Here is a 6,000-nt window from a genome sequence, read left to right as displayed (position 1 = left end):
TTTCCTGTTATCTTTAAACATAGTTGCCTTTTGCTTAGATGTAAGCTGTTTTTGCTGCACCTTGCAACAATCCCCCATTGACCGCGCAGGGCTTTATTGCTTTATTTAATGAACAGCTCAATAAAATCAATGGGGCTTTGGTATCCTGTAATCAAAAGTTTGTTCCTGCTTAGTGATGCAACTACTGTGAGTCACAATTCCCTACATTCTTTCAATCTCCGTCACAGGGAAATGTTCCCATTAGCCAATTCAGGGATGGCTTACATGGCTGGAACAGGCTGAAATCAATGCTTCCTGTCACCTTTTAGCAGGACAAATGGCGTCTATTGTTCCAGCATATCCCTCCCCCTAACTTAGACAGCTGGGGTGGATACACAGGGCAGAAAGCAGGGGCTCAGGAGGACTCACCAGCAGAGTGGATCACTTAGGATGACTTCTACTGTAAGAGTAAACGCTTAAGAGAGAGAGAACTCCACTCTGACCTTAATCACAACCCAACTTTAGAGAGTCAATCACAGCAGGCAGGGTGCTGTGTGTCTAACTTCTGACATGGGGTGCTTCCAAACAGGCCACAGTGGCAACATCAGGTCATGTGTGTGTGCGGACTGTAGTCTGGATGCTGCTTGGCACAGTCATGGCTCCTTGACGTCAGCGCTCAGCCCAGACTGCTGCTGCTGCTGCTGCTGATGCCGCTGCTGCTCTCAAACATGTCTTTGTTATTCAGGGCTTTCCATCAGAGAGCGGCGACCTGCAAAACACGGAGGTTGGCGTCTGCTCGAGAGGAGGATCATGGGAAGGCAGAGCGCAGGCGTGTATGCTTTAATCACTGTATGGCTTTAATAGGCTGGAATGAGAGCGTGCGCGTGTTTTGTTGTTGTTTAACAGGCTATTAAAACTAGTATTATAGCTAATGTTGACTTTTTATGGACTTTATTGAGACAATAACCAGACAACCTGTATTACATATTGAAATCATGGTTAATTTTTACTAAAGATTAATGACATATTATGTTTCATTTGATAGGAGTTTATGTTTTGCAAAGATTAAATATATTTTTTATAATATAATTTGTTATTAGTTGTAGTTTTAATTTATTTCACTTTATATTTTCGATTTACATTTTTTAAATATTTTTTAACATTTCTTTCAGTTTTATATTTTATATTTGTTTATAACATTACCACTGATAATAGTTATAGTTTTGAACGACCTAATAAATAACATACCACTCTGAATGACTTTGTTATGCTATTATGTAAAATGATTTCCTCTTTAAATTGCAAGAAATAACCATAATGCGTCGTTAAGTTAATTTAATCAATAAAGAGACACCAAATAAAATACCCAGCATGCCTTATTTCCATTTTAATGTGTGAGCCCACTTGTCACCACTGTTTACTTGCCTTTGAAATCCCACCAAATAAAAAGAACGTCCTAACAGCTACAGACCCGGATGGAACCTCCACACAGGGAGCGGGTCTCAGTGTAGCAGATGGCTGCAGAGCTGAGCCTCAGTCCGGCTCCCAGCTCTCTCCTGATGGCTTCTCCGCAGAAAATCCGCGACACATTTTGTCAGCAGCCACCGAGCATGGGTCCCTTTGGTAATAGAATAGCCAATGTAATTTGACACTTCAACTTACTGCGCTCTCTCCGAGCCTATTCAGTTACTCACCCACTGACGTTGAGCCCATTCTCAGTGGCCGTGAGGGGGGAAGATATTTAAAAACAAGAGCCGAAAATTACCGAGGACTTTCTCCGCTTTGTAACCGGGTGAGTAACTGCAAACTTGCTTGGTCTCCGGTGTCGCGCTGCGAGGCTCTTGTCTCGGGAAAGGTTTTGTTTCCACTTTGGCTCAGATTGTTTCTCAACAATAGAGTGACCACTTGAACTGGCACTGAGGAGCACGTCGGAGCCCGTGATAATAAACGGCAGCTTTATATTTACTATCACGCCGCTGTGTGCCATCGGGATTGAACCGGCGGGCTGTTAAGCAGGTTGTGCATTTCGTTAGTAACAGATGCAGCGTTGATCTCAACAGCGTTGGGGCTTGGAGGCTACATTGTAGCAGCCTGTATGCGTTTTGCTTGCAGAATGAATCATGCTGCGCCGTGTGTGTCTTTGCGTGTGTGTGTATGCGTAAGGTAGTTTTTACCTTTGGATGTGCACAAAGCACATGGTTTGTCTAATGTGTGTTTAACGCTGCTACATGAAGGCTGCAGGAAGACGAAGTGGGCATTTCAAGACAGCGGTCTCTGCAGCAGCAGCAGCGTGGATTGTTCAATAGATGTCATGTTATATGTTTATTTCTGAAGTTTGTTAACAGCAGCCCATTTGTAAACTATTGAATATCAGTGTATTTATGTCACAGTTTGGAGTTATGTTGCTGCCATAGCTTCACTAAGGTTTAACAAGTTGACTCCCCAAATTCCTGCTGTCTGAATATGGAACCAGTTGGGGATTGAGGGGGCCTCTCATGTAGACCTGGAATCATTTCCACTTGCTGTACATCTGTCCAGGAAGCAAAAAGCATAATCAAGTGGAAAAAAAGTAAGCTGCTGCCTGATCTGCCTCGTAGCCATTGACAGTGAGGGAGAGGGAGTGTGTTTCTCTTTTATACACATGCACTGTACACTCTGCTTCTAAAAATCTTGGGAACAAACAAACACGTGCAGATGTTTATCATCTTTTTCTGGTGAGATATCCAGGAGAACTCTTCGTGTTTGTGTTATGTTTCTGAAAAGTTCATTCTCCTCTAGTCTGCTTTTAAGGCTGCTGCAGCATCCAAATGTGTCCCTCTCAGCAGTCAGCCTGTTTAGACCAAGCCGCTGAGGGTCATGTAAAACTTCTGTGGTGTCACCAGTTCTTGAGCAGCCTCGGTTGCTTGTTTACATTTTTATGATAGGCTGACATGGTTTCAAAAACTTTCGGAAACAGTCTCGATGTGCTGTCAAACTTAAAAGGTGCCTTTGTTTTTGCACCTGTTAGTTGTTCTTTACTCAAACTCCTGAATGAAACAGGTTTCCATTTATTCACAAGCATTTGATGGCATGTGTGATGAACCGCTGTTTGAGATCTGCTTGAGCGGGGAAACCTCCAAACTTATACTTCATAGATTAGGTATGGTGTCCGATGGAGAAGGAGGTTTTCTGCCATTTCTACTCCCTTCCAGGCACCCCAGCTCTGTGGGGCCCCCAGGTTGGGCTCCTGAATAACCATGGGGCAGACCCCACCAGGCTGACCTTCTTCTATTCAAGTTGAGGATGTTGAAACACCAGCCGTCAAACAAAAGACACATTGAAACAGAGATCTGCAACCCAGCACGTGTGTCTGGGTGCTGAAGTACACCATTTATTAACTCTGAGTTTCCCCTTGACCAATGAGAAGCATCAGCACATAGAGAGGGAGAATTAAACTGTAAAAGGACGCCGTGCTGCTTCTGACACAGATTTTAAAAAACAACTAAAAATAGATGCAAAAAAACAATAGTATAGTATAATAGTGTATACGTTTTAAAACACTGACGCAAATCTGTGTTTGTCTGGACTGCAGCCAGTCCGTGTGTGGCTGTGTGGATTGACAATGGCAACACGTTTTCAGTGCAGGGTGGGAGTTTTTCTGCTCTCGCCTTTCCACCCACCCTACGAGGTGAGAGTAAAAGCGGAAGCTGGAAATGACTTTGCCACATGGGAAATTATTCAACTCTCAGATCAGAGAGGACACACAGGAGGCCTCATTACCTCTCCAGCAGTAAGCCGGACAACCTGCGAGGAGAGCTGATGTGTCTCTCACACACCTCTCACCTTCTGAAATATTATCTGTATACTGCATCCCATGCTGCTTTTGTCTTGAAAATATTCCCTAAACACAACACAGTGTGCAGTGTCATTTTGCACCCAAATATTTAAAAGATAAATGCTGTTTTGTGAATATTTTCTTCTATATCCTGTATCAAACCCTCTCCAAACGGTTAGTATCCTTTACCAACAATATGTGCTTAAGCAGCTGGTAAAAAGGGCTGTTAGATGGCGGATAATGTCATACTGTTATTGATTCTTCTTGGGAATTCCACTGGCAGCGAGCAGCTCCTGCGTACGGAGAGCCCTCTTAAGCACTCTAACAGGAAAAAGACGACCGAGTAAGAAAGCGACTGCTCTTCCTCTGCGGTCAGAGCCTGTGGGAGGTTTGTGTAGGTTTCGCTCAAGGTCCTTTTTGTGTTGTCTTTGCTCGGGAGAATAAACTCCTGGGATGAATCACTGTGCTGGTATGGCTATTTTCAATGAGTGAGGAGAGAGTGCAGGGCAAGTGTGGAGCTTGCCGAACTGAAAGTGTGTCAGTGGGCGGTTGTAGTAGCTTAATCATGAGGTTTAGTTTGGTGTCAAACAACACTTCGGTGTTAATAATCTTATAAATGCATTATTTGTAGGAAAACACAACTCTTTCAATGGTTGTTTTAAGAATGCAATATCTTTGGCAGAGAGATTGTTTTGGATTACTAGTGATGGAAACTAACTAAGAGTGTTTATTCAAGAAATGTCGTGCTACTTTATACCGTAACTCCAGCATATTTCAGAGTGAGTTGTTGATGTTTTTAACATCTGTATTAGAACTATAGTTGGTGGTTATTTCGCAGATTAAGATTTAACATGCAAAACATATGATCATTGTAAATCTATTGCATTGTTGTATATAAAACCCATGCTTTTTGGCTTGCTATCATGGCAAAGAACAAAAGAATCCTGCACACTGTCGATCACTTGTGAAGGTATTACTTTACTGAAAACCTTCCAAAATTTAGCAAGAAGCTTTAGTAGATATTATGAAATACAGTCAGATCTTTCCTATCTAGTTTTTTAGGTTGTGACCCGTCAGATTTATCCCTCTGAGTTTTTATTTTTATTTTTAAACCTCTGGTTAACCTACCTAGCAGTAAACTGTGCTTAAATTAGCTCCATTTTCATTTACAGCATTCAATTGTTGCTTACACAAGTAATTTAATGTACCTAAGCATGTTTCTCTGTAATTTGACCTATAGTGTAGTATTTTTACTCTGTGGTAATGCTAGTTTTATTCCAGTAGGCATCTAAATACTTTATCCACCACTCAGAATACCAAAGTAAGCATTTCATCAACATACCACTGAAATCATCCCCCATGTGTTATTCTGCATTCCTCATGTGTGTGTTTGTAATGATTTGCGACGCTCCGCCTTGGTGACACGGAGCTGCAGTAACATGTGTACTGTCTGTGCAAGATACCCACTGAGGGGGTTTTATGATGGAAGGAATGGCCAGACTGTACCTGTCAGCTTGACTGTTGACTGTTAATATGAAGCTTCTATTTTCTAAACACAGCTCAGGGAAAGGGAATCTGTGTCTGTGTGTGCGTGTGTGTGTTTGCGTTCATGCAGGAGCGAGATACAGAGCGAGGCGAGGGATGGGAGAGGTGCTGGGAGTGACGCCAGACCACACATCATTTAATCATGTTAGAGTGTGCAACCACTTTGTGCATATTTTCGGTTGCATTGGTGATAGGAGTTGTTATTGTACAAACTGTACGCACAGAGAGAGAGACAGCTTGACAGGAGGGATGAGGAGAAGAAATACAACCCTTATTTGAGGTCTCGAGATTTGTCAAAATGTAGATTGATTTCAGATTTAGGACCAAAATATGGTAATAAAAGTCAGATTTGCGTAGCTGCTACAGCTTGTTAAAATGTGTGGAGAAATGTGAAGCAACAACATTTGAAACCACTTACAAGTTGAGCCTGTGGAAGGATGACCATTGTGCATATTAGCATTGGATTTGAACGTGTCCTTCTGGCTTAATCCCACTGTTGACTCGCCTGCTAAGTACTGAGTGTGTTATTTTTGCTCTTTTTAGGAAGCCCCTCTCTGCATAATCTCACTTAATCTAATCCATCCCCTTTAATAATAGACTGGGAATGAGGTGATTTTATAGAAAAAACTTTAGTGTAGATCCATACCAAACAGACTTGTGTG

General features: G+C 42.2%; 1 protein-coding gene across 7 annotated transcripts in view; it reads left to right on the top strand.

Annotated features, from left to right (window-relative positions):
* Positions 1-1,437: 1,437 nt before the first annotated feature.
* The window catches only part of LOC134871152 (zinc finger MIZ domain-containing protein 1-like), a 100,860-nt gene continuing 96,297 nt past the window's right edge, over positions 1,438-6,000 (top strand). For 4 of the 7 annotated variants that reach the window (XM_063893774.1, XM_063893773.1, XM_063893772.1 and 1 more), the window contains exon 1: positions 1,439-1,771. The gene's annotated coding sequence lies outside the window, so the exon portion shown is untranslated. Of the gene's footprint in view, positions 1,772-6,000 lie in introns of all 7 variants that reach the window. The other 3 variants (XM_063893776.1, XM_063893775.1, XM_063893770.1) reach the window with 2 other exon arrangements.

Source organism: Eleginops maclovinus, chromosome 10 (assembly GCF_036324505.1).
Source record: "Eleginops maclovinus isolate JMC-PN-2008 ecotype Puerto Natales chromosome 10, JC_Emac_rtc_rv5, whole genome shotgun sequence".
Classification (NCBI taxonomy): domain Eukaryota; kingdom Metazoa; phylum Chordata; class Actinopteri; order Perciformes; family Eleginopidae; genus Eleginops; species Eleginops maclovinus.
The sequence above is the reverse complement of the archived record's forward strand: the minus strand, read 5'-3'. Positions and strand labels throughout refer to the sequence as shown.